The sequence below is a fragment of the Choloepus didactylus genome, chromosome X (genome assembly GCF_015220235.1).
Source record: "Choloepus didactylus isolate mChoDid1 chromosome X, mChoDid1.pri, whole genome shotgun sequence".
Taxonomy (NCBI): domain Eukaryota; kingdom Metazoa; phylum Chordata; class Mammalia; order Pilosa; family Megalonychidae; genus Choloepus; species Choloepus didactylus.
Window position 1 is genome coordinate 53,709,972 of NC_051334.1, and position 13,556 is coordinate 53,723,527.

The window sequence follows — 13,556 nt, forward strand, 5'->3', positions numbered from 1 at the left end:
GCTAGTTTGAATATATTATGTCCTGCCAAAAGCCATATACTGTAATGCTGTCTTCTGAGGGCAGATGTATTAGTATTGATTAGCTTGCAATCCTTTGATTAAGCACTTCCATAGAGATATGACTCAATCAACTGCAGGCAAAATATTTGATTATATTATGTCCATGGAGATATGGACCCTGCCAATTCATAATGGGTCTTGATTTAATCACTGGAATCCTATAAAAGAGCTCACAAACAGAAGAACCTCAGAGCAGCTGAGAGAGACATTATGGAGGCAGCTGCTGAAAGCAGATTTTGCTGACACTTCAGAGATGCTAGCCCAGTATTTGCTGTGGAGAAGCTAAGAGAGGACAAAACACCCCAAGAGCAACATTTTGAAGAATGCACAGGAGCTGAAAGAGGAGCTAGAACAGAGCCTGGGATCAAAGACACAAGTGGTGTGCCTTCCCAACTAACAGATGTTCAGACACCGTTGGCCTTCCTTCAGTGAAGGTATTCATGGGTTGATGCCTTAATTTAGATATTTTCATGGCCTTCAGACTGTAAATTTATAACCAAATAAGCCCCTTTTATAAAAACCAATCCATTTCTGGTATTTTGCATAATGGCAGCATTAGCAAACCAGAACACATTCCATTGTGGTCAGAGAAGATATTTTGTATGATTTCAATCTTTTAAAAATGTATTTAAAGGAGGCTTTAAGATGGCAGCATAGAGAGGAGAGGAAGCTAGTTAGTCCCCCTGGAACAACTAATAAATAACCAGGAAAAACTAGTAAATAATCCAGAATACCTGTGGGGGGAAAAACGTGACCACCCACTCATCATACACCAACCTGAATTGGGAGGAATGCCCAAGATCACAGCATAAAATCTGTAAGTAAAAACTGCAGATCCAAGCCAGGAGCCCCATGCCCCCATGGCCTGAGCTGCAAAGCCTCATGATACTAGAGAGCAGCTCTCTCTGAGCAAGTGAATACAGCTCAGCTGAGCTCCAACTGGGGTTTTAATTGATACAAGATATAAATCCCTAACAAGCAGACAGAGGCTTTGGGTGACAACTGACCTTGGAGAGCCAGAGGGTGATCACAGACTGGCCCAGAATGGGGCTTCTGTCCCTGTTTCAGCTCAGTGGAGAAAGCCTCAGCCATTTTCAGTTCCCAGCACTCTGACCCAGACAAGGGTGGAGATAGCACAGGCAGACCCAATTCAAATGCTAATAACCTCTCCCGGGGGGGGGGTATCTTCCCTAAGAGTTAAGAGGTGGGACCCAGCTCTACTACCTGCCTTCTATTCAGAACCATACCCCAGAGCCTGGGGGAAAACAGCCACAGGCCACACCTCCTCACACCAGTCTGGAGTTACAGGCTGACAGGCACCTCCTGCTGGGCAGAAAAGCACAGTGACTTGAGGCCTCTCAGGGTGTATCAATGTTCCAAGACACACCCTCAGGGAAACTGGATACTGAATATTTCTTCCTTCTGGGACCTGAGCCCATTTTGGTCTGGGAAAACATGATTGGGGTAACCAAGGAAACCATGCCTAGAGACAGAAAACTACAATCTACACTAAGAAAAATGAAGTTATGGACCAATCAAAGGAACAAATTTACACTTCAGTTGAGATACAGAAATTTAAACAACTAATATTAAATCAATTCAAAAAGCTTAGGGAAGATATGGCAAAAGAGATGAACCATATAATGAAAACACTGGGCGTACATAAGGTAGAAATTGAAAGTTCAAAAAACCAACTGGCAGAACCTATGGAAATGAAAGGCACAACACAAGAGATTAAAGACACAATGGAAACATACAACAGCAGATGTCAAGAGGCAGGAGAAAACACTCAGGAACTGGAGAACAAGGCACCTGAAAGCCTACACACAAAAGAACAGATAGAGAAAAGAACAAAAAAAAATGAGCAATGTCTCTGGGAACTTAAGGACAAAATGAAAAGGAGGAATGTACATGTCATTGGTGTCCCAGGAGGAGAAGAGAAGGGAAAAGGGGCAGAAGCAGTTATACAGGAAATAATCAGTGAAATTTTCCCATCTCTTATGAAAGACATAAAATTACAGATCCAAGAAGTGCAGCATACCCCAAACAGAATAGATCTGAATAGGCCTACACAAAGACACTTAAGAACCAGATTATCAAACATCAAAGATAAAGAGAAAATCCTGAAAGCAGCAAGAGAAAAGCAACCCATCACATACAAAGGAAGCTTGATAAGACTATGTGCGGATTTCTCAACAGAAACCATGGAGGCAAGAAGGAAGTGGGGTGATATCTTTAAGATACTGAAAGAGAAAAGCACCAACCAAGAATCCTATATCTGGCAAAGCTGTCCTTCAAATATGAGGAAGAGCTTAAAGTATTCTCTGACAAACAGACAATGACAGAGTTTGTGAAGAAGATACCTGCTGTACAGGAAACACTAAAGGAAGCACTGCAGACAGAAAGGAAAAGACAGGAGTGAGAGGTTTGGAAAACAATTTTGGGAGATAATAGCCCAGCAGTGTAAGTACACTGAACAAAGTGAGTATGGTTGAAAGAGGAAGGTTAGGACCATGTGGAACACCAGAACAAAAGACAAAAGGTAAAGACTGGAACTGTATAACTCAGGGAAAACTAGGGTGCTCAACAATTGTAATAAAAGGTACAAATATGTTTTTACATGTGATATAACAAATGAATGTCAACATTGCAAGGTGTTAAAAATAGGGTGGGATTGGGAGAAAATACATTCAATGCAAACTAGAGACTATAATTAATGGAAACATTGTATTATGCTTCCTTTAATACAACAAAGGCAATATGCTAAAGCTAAATGCATGGAGGGTAGGGGAAGGGTATGGGACTCCTGGCATTGGTGATATTGTCTGACTCTATTTTACTTTACATTAATGTTATCTTTCCTTTTGTTGCTTTCTAGCTGTCATGGTTTTTTTTTTCTCTCTCTCTCTCTCTCTTTTTTCTTTTCCTTTTGTCTCTATGCCATCTTTGACTCTTTCTCCTTCTTTGTGGAAGAAATGGAGATGTTGTTATATAGATAGTGGTGATGGTGCTGAATACATAAATACATGACTATACAGGGAACCAATGATTGTTTACTTAGGACAGAATGTATGGTGTGTGAACAAAACCGTCTAAAAAATGGGTTGATGAAGAAAACTTGAGAGCACTATATTGAGTGAAATAAGACAGACACATAAGAACAAATATTGCAGGGTCTCACTGATATGAACTAATTATAATATATAAACTCATAGACATGAAATATAAGTTACCAGGGTATAGAATGAAGCTAAAGAATGGGGAGTGGTTGCTTATTATGAGCAGAATGTTCAACTAGGGTGAACTTAAACGTTTGGAAATGGACAGGGGTGATGGTAGCATGTTGTGAGAATAACTAACAGTGCTGAAAGGTTTGTGAAGGTGGTGGAAAGGGTAAGCTTAGAGTCACGTATGTTACCAGAAGGAAAGTTGGTAGTTAAAAGATGGCAATGTATAAAGCAGTGAATCTTGTGGTGGACAGTGTCCATGATTTACTGTACAAATATTAGAAATCTCTCTCACAGAAAGTTAATAATAAAGAGGCATATAGGAAATATATATATATATATATACCTATTGCAAACTATATACTACAGTTAGTAGTATTTTAACATTCTTTCATCAACAGTAGCAAATATACTATACCAAAACTCTGAATCAATAATGGAGAGGGGGGTGGTTAGGTGTATGGGAGGATTTGAGTTTCTTTTTTTTGTCTTTATTTATTTTCTGGAGTAATTAAAATGTTCTAAAAATTGAAAAAAAATTAATTGTGGTGATGGATGCACAGCTGTATGGTGGTACCATGAGCAATTGATTGTATACTTTGGATCTTTGGATAGTTGTATGGTATGTGAACAATCTCAGTAAAAAGAAAAAAAAAAAAAAACTAAAACATGATCTCTTGGGTAAGAGATGTTCATCTTTTTGCCAAAAGGTGGAACATTTACATCATTATCTCAGAGCATGTAAATAAAAAAGAAGGAAGCTTGGATTTTCAAAAAAAAAAAATGTATTTAAACAACATGTTTTGTGCCCTAACACATGGTCTCCTTTGGAGAATATTTGTATTATGCTAATGTTGGGTGATGTGTACCGTATAAGTCTGTTACGACTGCTTGGTTTGTAGAAGTGTTCAAGTCCTCCTGAACAGATCTTCTGTCTAGATGTTCCATCAGTTACTGAATTTAGTGAAGTCTCTAACGATTATTGTAGAACTGTCAATTTCTCCCTTCAGTTATGTCAGTTTTTACATCATATATTTTGGAGCTCTTTTGTTGTGTGCATATATGTTCTTGATTGTTATATCTTCCTCAGAGATTAAACCATTCATCAGTATATAATGTTCTCCTTTGGCTCTTGTAAACCTTTTTGACTTAACTCTATTCTGTCACATAATAATACAGCAACATCAGTTCTTTTCTACTTATTATTTGCATAGAATATCTTTTTCCATCCTCTTACTCTCAACCTCTTTTTGTCTTTGTGTCTAAAGTGAGTCTCTTGTAGATGGCATATAGATGGATCATGTTTTTTTTTTAATCCTTTCTGCCAATCTCTGCCTTTTAATTAGTTTAATCTATTTATGGTTAAAGTAATTACTTATATGGAAAGAGTTACTCTCCTGTTTATTCGTTTTCAGTATGATTTACATGCTTTTTTGTTCCTCACTTCCTTTATTACTGCTATTTTGTGTTTAGTTGAGTTTTTGTAGCATACTATTTTGATTCCCCACTTTCTCTTTTCCTGATTATTTTTATTCATAACAACTTAGTTTGAAAAATACTAACCTATAGATTCAATAGCATACAATCGCTCTGTTTCTATATATATCTGCCACTCTTTGTATTGTTACTGCCACAGATCCCATCTCTATCAATTGTGTTCTTTTAAATTATATATTTAAAAAGAGGAATTACACAAGAAAAATGCAGTAATACTGGCTTTTATATTTACCTGTTAAGTTACTGTTACCAATTTTCTTTATTTATTCATATGGCTTCAAGTTGCAGTCTAGTGTCCTTTCATTTCAGCCTGAAGGATTACCTTTAGGATTTCTTATAGGGCAGGTGTACTATGTGACTAACTCCATTAGCTTTTGTTTATCTGGGACCATAAATTTTTCTTTCATTCATGGATAGTTTGTTGGATTTAGAATTTTTCATTGACAGGTATTTTCTTTCAGCACTTTAAATCTGTCATCCCACTGCCTTCCGGCCTTTATGGTTTCTGATGAAAAATCAGCTGTTAATCTTATTGAGGGTCCTTTGTATGTGATGAATGTCTTCTCTCTTGCTGCTTTCAAGTTTCTCTCCTTTTGACAACTTGACTATAATGTGTTTCAGGGTAGATTTCTTTGGGTTTTTTCTGCTTTGGGAAGTTTTGGGGAATTATTTCTTCAAAGATTCTTTCTATCACTTTCTCTTTTCTCCCTCTCAGACTCCCATAATGTATAAGTTAGTCATCTTGTTGGTGTCCCTACAGATCCCTTAGGTTCTGTTTACTTTTCTTGTTTCTTTTTTTTTCTTGTTTCCTGATCCTCAGACTGGATGATTTAAATTGTCTTATCTTCGAGTACACTGATTCTTGCCTGCTCAAATATCCCGTTGAACTCTTCAAGTGAATTGTTCATTTTAGTCATTTTCTTTTTCAGCTCCAGAATTTCTATTTGTTTTCTTTATATAATTTCTCTTTCTTTATTGATATTCTCATATTGTTCATACATCATTTTTCTTATTCATTTTAGTTCTTTGCCCATAGTTTCCTTTAGCTTTTTGAGCATATTTAAAATAGCTGATATATATCTAGATAATTTTACTATCCATCATTATAAAATATTGAGAAAAAAATGTATCCTATTTTGATTTGTGGAATTTGTCACAGCGTATACACATCTAATGGAAAAATAAATCCTTAATTAATATACAAATTTCTTTTCTTCTTGCAGTTTTATTGAGATATAGTCACATAGCATACAATCACCCAAAGTGTACAAACAATTGTTCACAGTATCATCATATAGTTGTGCATTCATCACCACATTCAATTTTTGAACATTTTCATTACTCCAAAGAATAATAAAAAAATAAATAAAAATGAGAATAAAAATAAAATAAAAAGAACACCCAAAACAACCCATCTTCCCCATCCCCCCTATTATTCATTTACTTTTTGTCCCCATTTTTCTACTCATCTGTCCATACACTGGATAAAAGGAGTGCAAGCCACAGGGTTTTCTATAATCACACTGTCACAAAATATAAGCTATATAGTTATACACTTGTCTTCAAGAGAAAAGGCTACTGGGTTGAAGTTCAACAGTTTCAGTTATTTCCTTCTAGCTATTCCAGTACACTAAAAACTAAAAATGAATATCTATATAATGCATAAGAAAACCTCCAGAATGACCTCTTCACTCCATTTGAAATTTCTCAGCCACTGAAACTTTACTTTCTTTCATTTCTTTTCCTCATTTTCATCATGAAGGCTTTCTCGATCCCATGATGCTGAGTCCAGACTCATCCCTGGTAATCATGTCCCATGTTGCCAGGGAGATTTACACCCCTGAGAGTCATGTCCCATGTAGGCCGAGGGCAGCAAGTCCATCTGCAAAGTTGAAAAATAGCTGATTTTAAAACTTGGTCTAGTTAGTCCAATGCCTGTACTTCTTCAGGTGCTGCTTCTGTCAATTTTTTTTCTTTGAAGGGGCCATACTTTCCTGTTTCTTTGTATGTTTTTTTTATCTTCATTTTATTGAGATATATTCACATACCACGCAGTCATACAAAACAAATCGTACTTTCGATTGTTCACAGTACCATTACATAGTTGTACATTCATCACCTAAATCAATCCCTGACACCTTCATTAGCACACACACAAAAATAACAAGAATAATAATTAGAGTGAAAAAGAGCAATTGAAGTAAAAAAGAACACTGGGTACCTTTGTCTGTTTGTTTCCTTCCCCTATTTTTCTACTCATCCATCCATAAATTAGACAAAGTGCAGTGTGGTCCTTATGGCTTTCCCAATCCCACTGTCACCCCTCATAAGCTACATTTTTATACAACTGTCTTCGAGATTCATGGGTTCTGGGTTGTAGTTTGATAGTTTCAGGTATCCACCACCAGCTACCCCAATTCTTTAGAACCTAAAATGGGTTGTCTAAAGTGTGCGTAAGAGTGCCCACCAGAGTGACCTCTCGGCTCCTTTTGGAATCTCTCTGCCACTGAAGCTTATTTCATTTCCTTTCACATCCCCCTTTTGGTCAAGAAGATGTTCTCCGTCCCACGATGCCAGGTCTACATTCCTCCCCGGGAGTCATATTCCACGTTGCCAGGGAGATTCACTCCCCTGGGTGTCTGATCCCACGTAGGGGTGAGGGCAGTGATTTCACCTTTCAAGTTGGCTTAGCCAGAGAGAGAGGGCCACATCTGAGCAACAAAGGGGCATTCGGGAGGAGGCTCTTAGGCACAACCATAGGGAGGCCTAGCCTCTCCTTTGCAGCAACCATCTTCCCAAGGGTAAAACCTATGGTAGAGGGCTCAACCCATCAAACCACCAGACCCCTATGTCTGTGGTCATGTTAGCAACCATCGAGGTGGGGTAGGCGAATACCCCTGCATTCTCCACAGGCTCCTCAAGGGGGCACTACATCTTTTTTTCCTTGTTTTTCTTTTTTTTTTTTAACTTTCCCTTCTTTTTTAAATCAACTGTATGAAAAAAAAGTTAAAAAGAAAACAAACATACAATAAAAGAACATTTCAAAGAGACCATAACAAGGGAGTAAGAAAAAGACAACTAACCTAAGATAACTGCTTAACTTCCAACATGTTCCTACTTTACCCCAAGAAAGTTACCTAATATAGCAACATTTCTGTGAACTTGCTCCTACTATATCCATCAGAAATTAACAGACCATAGTCATTCCTGGGCATCCACAGAACGTTAAATAGCTTATCTGTTCTTCTTGGATTATTGTTCCCCCTTCCTTAATTGCTCTCTACTGCTAGTTCCCCTACATTCTACATTATAAACCATTTGTTTTACATTTTTCAAAGTTCACATTAGTGGTAGCATATAATATTTCTCTTTTTGTGCCTGGCTTATTTCGCTCAGCATTATGTCTTCAAGGTTCATCCATGTTGTCATATGTTTCACCAGATCGTTCCTTCTTACTGCCGCGTAGTATTCCATCGTGTGTACATACCACATTTTATTTATCCACTCATCTGTTGAAGGACATTTGGGTTGTTTCCATCTCTTGGCAATTGTGAATAATGCTGCTATGAACATTGGCATGCAGATATCTGTTCGTGTCACTGCTTTCCGATCTTCGGGGTATATACCGAGAAGTGCAATCGCTGGATCGAATGGTAACTCTATATCTAGTTTTCTAAGGAACTGCCAGACTGACTTCCAGAGTGGCTGAACCATTATACAGTCCCACCAACAATGAATAAGAGTTCCAATTTCTCCACATCCCCTCCAGCATTTGTAGTTTCCTGTTTGTTTAATGGCAGCCATTCTAACCGGTGTTAGATGGTATCTCATTGTGGTCTTAATTTGCATCTCTCTAATAGCTAGTGAAGCTGAACATTTTTTCATGTGTTTCTTGGCCATTTGTATTTCCTCTTCAGAGAACTGTCTTTTCATACCTTTTGCCCATTTTATAATTGGGCTGTCTGTACTATTGTCATTGAGTTGTAGGATTTCTTTGTATATGCAAGATATCAGTCTTTTGTCAGATACATGGTTTCCAAAAATTTTTTCCCATTGAGTTGGCTGCCTCTTTACCTTTTTGAGAAATTCCTTTGAGGTGCTGAAACTTCTAAGCTTGAGGAGTTCCCATTTATCTATTTTTTCCTTTGTTGCTTGTGCTTTGGGTGTAAAGTCTAGGAAGTGGCCGCCTAATACAAGGTCTTGAAGATGTTTTCTTACATTATCTTCTAGGAGTTTTATGGTACTTTCTTTTATATTGAGATCTTTCATCCATTTTGAGTTAATTTTTGTGTAGGGTGTGAGCTAGGGGTCCTCTTTCATTCTTTTGGATATGGATATCCAACTCTCCCAGCCCCATTTGTTGAAAAGACCATTATGACTCAGTTCAGTGACTTTGGGGGCCTTATCAAAGTTCAGTCAGCCATAGATCTGAGGGTCTATCTCTGAATTCTCAATTCGATTCCATTGATCTATATGTCTATCTTTGTGCCAGTACCATGCTGTTTTGGCAACTGTGGCTTTATAATAAGCTTCAAAGTCAGGGAGTGTAAGTCCTCCCACTTCGTTTTTCTTTTTTAGAGTGTCTTTAGCAATTTGAGGCATCTTCCCTTTCCAAATAAATTTGATAACTAGCTTTTCCAAGTCTGCAAAGTAAGTTGTTGGAATTTTGATTGGGATTGCATTGAATCTGTAGATGAGTTTGGGTAGAATTGACATCTTAATGACATTTAGCCTTCCTATCCATGAACATGGAATATTTTTCCATCTTTTAAGGTCCCCTTCTATTTCTTTTAGTAGAGTTATGTAGTTTTCTTTGTATAGGTCTTTTACATCTTTGGTTAAGCTTATTCCTAGGTACTTGATTTTTTTAGTTGCTATTGAAAATGGTATCTTTTTCTTGAGTGTCTCTTCAGTTTGTTCATTTCTAGCATATAGAAACATTACTGACTTATGTGCATTAACCTTGTATCCTGCTACTTTGCTAAATTTGTTTATTAGCTCTAGTAGCTGTATCGTCGATTTCTCAGGGTTTTCTACATATAAGATCATATCATCTGCAAACAATGACAGTTTTACTTCTTCTTTTCCAATTTGGATGCCTTTTATTTCTTTGTCTTGCCGGATTGCCCTGGCTAGCACTTCCAGCACAATGTTGAATAACAGTGGTGACAGCGGGCATCCTTGTCTTGTTCCTGATCTTAGAGGGAAGGCTTTAAGTCTCTCACCATTGAGTACTATGCTGGCTGTGGGTTTTTCATATATGCTCTTTATCATGTTGAGGAAGTTTCCTTCAATTCCTAGCTTTTGAAGTGTTTTTATCAAAAAGGGATGTTGGATTTTGTCAAATGCTTTTTCAGCATCTATTGAGATGATCAATTGATTTTTCCCTTTTGACTTGTTAATGTGTTGTAATACATTGATTGATTTTCTTATGTTGAACCATCCTTGCATGCCTGGAATGAACCCCACTTGGTCATGGTGTATGATTTTTTTAATGTGTCTTTGGATTCGATTTGCAAATATTTTGTTGAGGATTTTTGCATGTATATTCATTAGGGAGATTGGCCGGTAGTTTTCCTTTTTTGTAGCATCTTTGCCTGGTTTTGGTATTAGATTGATGTTAGCTTCATAAAATGAGTTAGGTAGTGTTCCATTTTCTTCAATGTTTTGAAAGAGTGTAAGTAAGATTGGTGTCAGTTCTTTCTGGAAAGTTTGGTAGAATTCCCCTGTGAAGCCATCTGGCCCTGGGCATTTATTTGTGGGAAGATTTTGATGACTGATTGGATCTCTTTGCATGTGATGGGTTGGTTGAGGTCTTCTATTTCTTCTCTGGTCAGTCTAGGTTGTTCATATGTTTCCAGGAAATTGTCCATTTCCTCTACATTATCCAGTTTGTTGGCATACAGTTGTTCATAGTATCCTCTTATCATTTTTTAAATTTCTTCAGGATCTGCAGTTATGTCACCTTTTTCATTCATTATTTGCTTTATATGGGTCTTCTCTCTTTTTGATTTTGTCAGTGTAGCTAGGGGCTTGTCAATCTTGTTGATCTTCTCAAAGAACCAACTTTTGGTGATATTTATCCTCTCTATTGTTTTTTTGTTCTCTATGTCATTTATTTCTGCTTTAATCCTTGTTATTTCTTTTCTTCTACTTGGTTTAGGATTGGTTTGCTGTTCATTTTCTAGCTTCTTCAGTTGATCCATTAGTTCTTTGATTTTGGCTCTTTCTTCCTTTTTAATATATGCGTTCAGTGTTATAAATTTCCCCCTTAGCACTGCTTTTGCTGCATCCCATAGGTTTTGGTATGTTGTGTTCTCACTTTCATTCGTCTCTATATATTTAGCAATTTCTCTTGCTATTTCTTCTTTAACCCACTGATTGTTTAGGAATGTGTTGTTTAACCTCCAGGTATTTGTGGATTTTCTAAGTCTCTGATGGTTATTGACTTCTAATTGTATTCCATTGTGGTCAGAGAATGTGCTTTGAATAATTTCAATCTTTTTAAATTTATTGAGGCTTGTTTTATGTCCCAGCATATGATCTATTCTGGAGAAAGTTCCATGAGCACTAGAAAAGTATGTGTATCCTGGTGATTTGGGATGTAATGTCCTGTATATGTCTGTTAAATCTAGTTCATTTATCAGATTGTTTAGGTTTTCAGTTTCCTTATTGGTCTTCTGTCTGGTTGATCTATCTATAGGAGAGAGTGATGTGTTGAAGTCTCCCACAATTATTGTGGAAACATCAATTGCTTCCTTTAGTTTTGCCAGTGTTTCTCTGATGTATTTTGTGGCACCTTGATTGGGTGCATAGACATTTATGATTGTTATTTCTTCTTGTTGAATTGCCCCCTTTTATTAGTATGTAGTGGCCTTCTTTGTCTCTCAAAACATCCCTGCATTTAAAGTCTATTTTATCTGAGATTAATATTGCTACACCTGCTTTCTTTTGGCTGTAGCTTGCATGAAATATTTTTTTCCATCCTTTCACTTTCAGTTTCTTTGTGTCCCTGTGTCTAAGATGAGTCTCTTGTATGCAACATATTGATGGTTCATTTTTTTTGATCCATTCTGCGAATCTATATCTTTTAATTGGAGAGTTTAATCCATTTACATTCAACGTTATACCCGTGAAGGCATTTCTTGAATCAGCCATCTTATCCTTTGGTTTATGTTTGTCATATTTTTCCTCTCTCTCTTAATATCCTTTATTGCACCCATACCGAATCTCTTTAGTACTGAACCTTTCTCCAAGTCTCTCTGTCCTTTCTTTGTTTCTCTGTCTGTAGGGCTCCCTTTAGTATCTCCAGTAGGGTATGTCTCTTTTTAGCAAATTCTCTCAGCATTTGTTTGTCTGTGAAAAATTTAAGCTCTCCCTCCAATTGAAGGAGAGCTTTGCTGGGTAAAGTATTCTTGGCTGGAAATTTTTCTCACTCAGAATTTTAAATATATCATGCCACTGCCTTCTTGCCTCCATGGTGGCTGCTGAGTAGTCACTACTTAGTTTTATGCTGTTTCCTTTGTATGTGGTGAATTGCTTTTCTCTTGCTGCTTTCAGAACTTGCTCCTTCTCTTCTGTGTTTGACAGTGTGATCAGAATATGTCTCGGAGTGGGTTTATTTGGATTTATTCTATTTGGAGTTCGCTGAGCATTTATGATTTGTGTATTTATGTTGTTTAGAAGATTTGGGAAGTTTTCCCCAACAATTTCTTTGAATACTCTTCCTAGACCTTTACCCTTTTCTTCCCCTTCTGGAACACCAGTGAGTCTTATATTCGGACGTTTCATATTATCTCTCCTATCCCTGAGGTCCATTTCTATTTTTTCAAATTTTTTCCCCATTCTTTCTTTTATGCTTTCATTTTCCATTCTGTCATCTTCCAGGTCACTGATTCGTTATTCAACTTCCTCTAGTCTTGTACTATGAGTGTCAAGAATCTTTTTAATTTGGTCAACAGTTTCTTTAATTTCCATAAGATCATCCATTTTTTTTTTAGTCTTGCAATGTCTTCTTTATGCTCTTCTAAGGTCTTCTTGATATCCTTTGTATCCCGTACTATGGTCTCATTGTTCAACTTTAGTTCTTTGAGTAGCTGCTCTAGGTGCTGTGTCTCTTCTGGTCTTTTGATTTGGGTGCTTGGGCTTGGGTTATCCATATCGTCTGGTTTTTTCATATGCTTTATAATTTTCTGTTGTTTTTGGCCTCTTGGCATTTGCTGAACTTGATAGGGTTCTTTTAGGATTTGTAGACCAATTGAAGTCCTTATCTCTAATTTATCAGATCTACAGCTTCGTGGAGTACACTTTCTCTAACTAACCAGCAGGTGGCATCCACGAGCCACCTGCTCTCCACAAGCCAGTTCTCCTCTGCTTAGCCTTTTTGGTGAGTGTGGGAGTGAGTCTTGTGGGGTCCAATTGGTGTACCAAGCTTGCGTGTGTAGTTGGTGTTGCCTACCCTGTATATGGGGCGTGTTTCTGGGCAGTCAGGGGGGGGGTGGCTCTAGCAATCAAATCTCCCTGGTGATCCTAGAGTTTTAAAGCTGCTGCAATAGTCTAATCCTTCAGTTCAGTCCTGCCACAGTTTGTCTCTGCCACTGACCCACAAGTCCTTTGTATTGGTGTATGGCTCCTGAGAGTTGCGAGTGGGTCCCTCTTCCAGGCCGTGCACCCCCTGGTCCTCTGTTGAGGGATGACTGTGCTATGTCACAGGTGAGTGCCGTCCCCCCAGGGCTGTTCTGGGCTGCTGGGCTGTGTAGGGAGGCTCCCAGT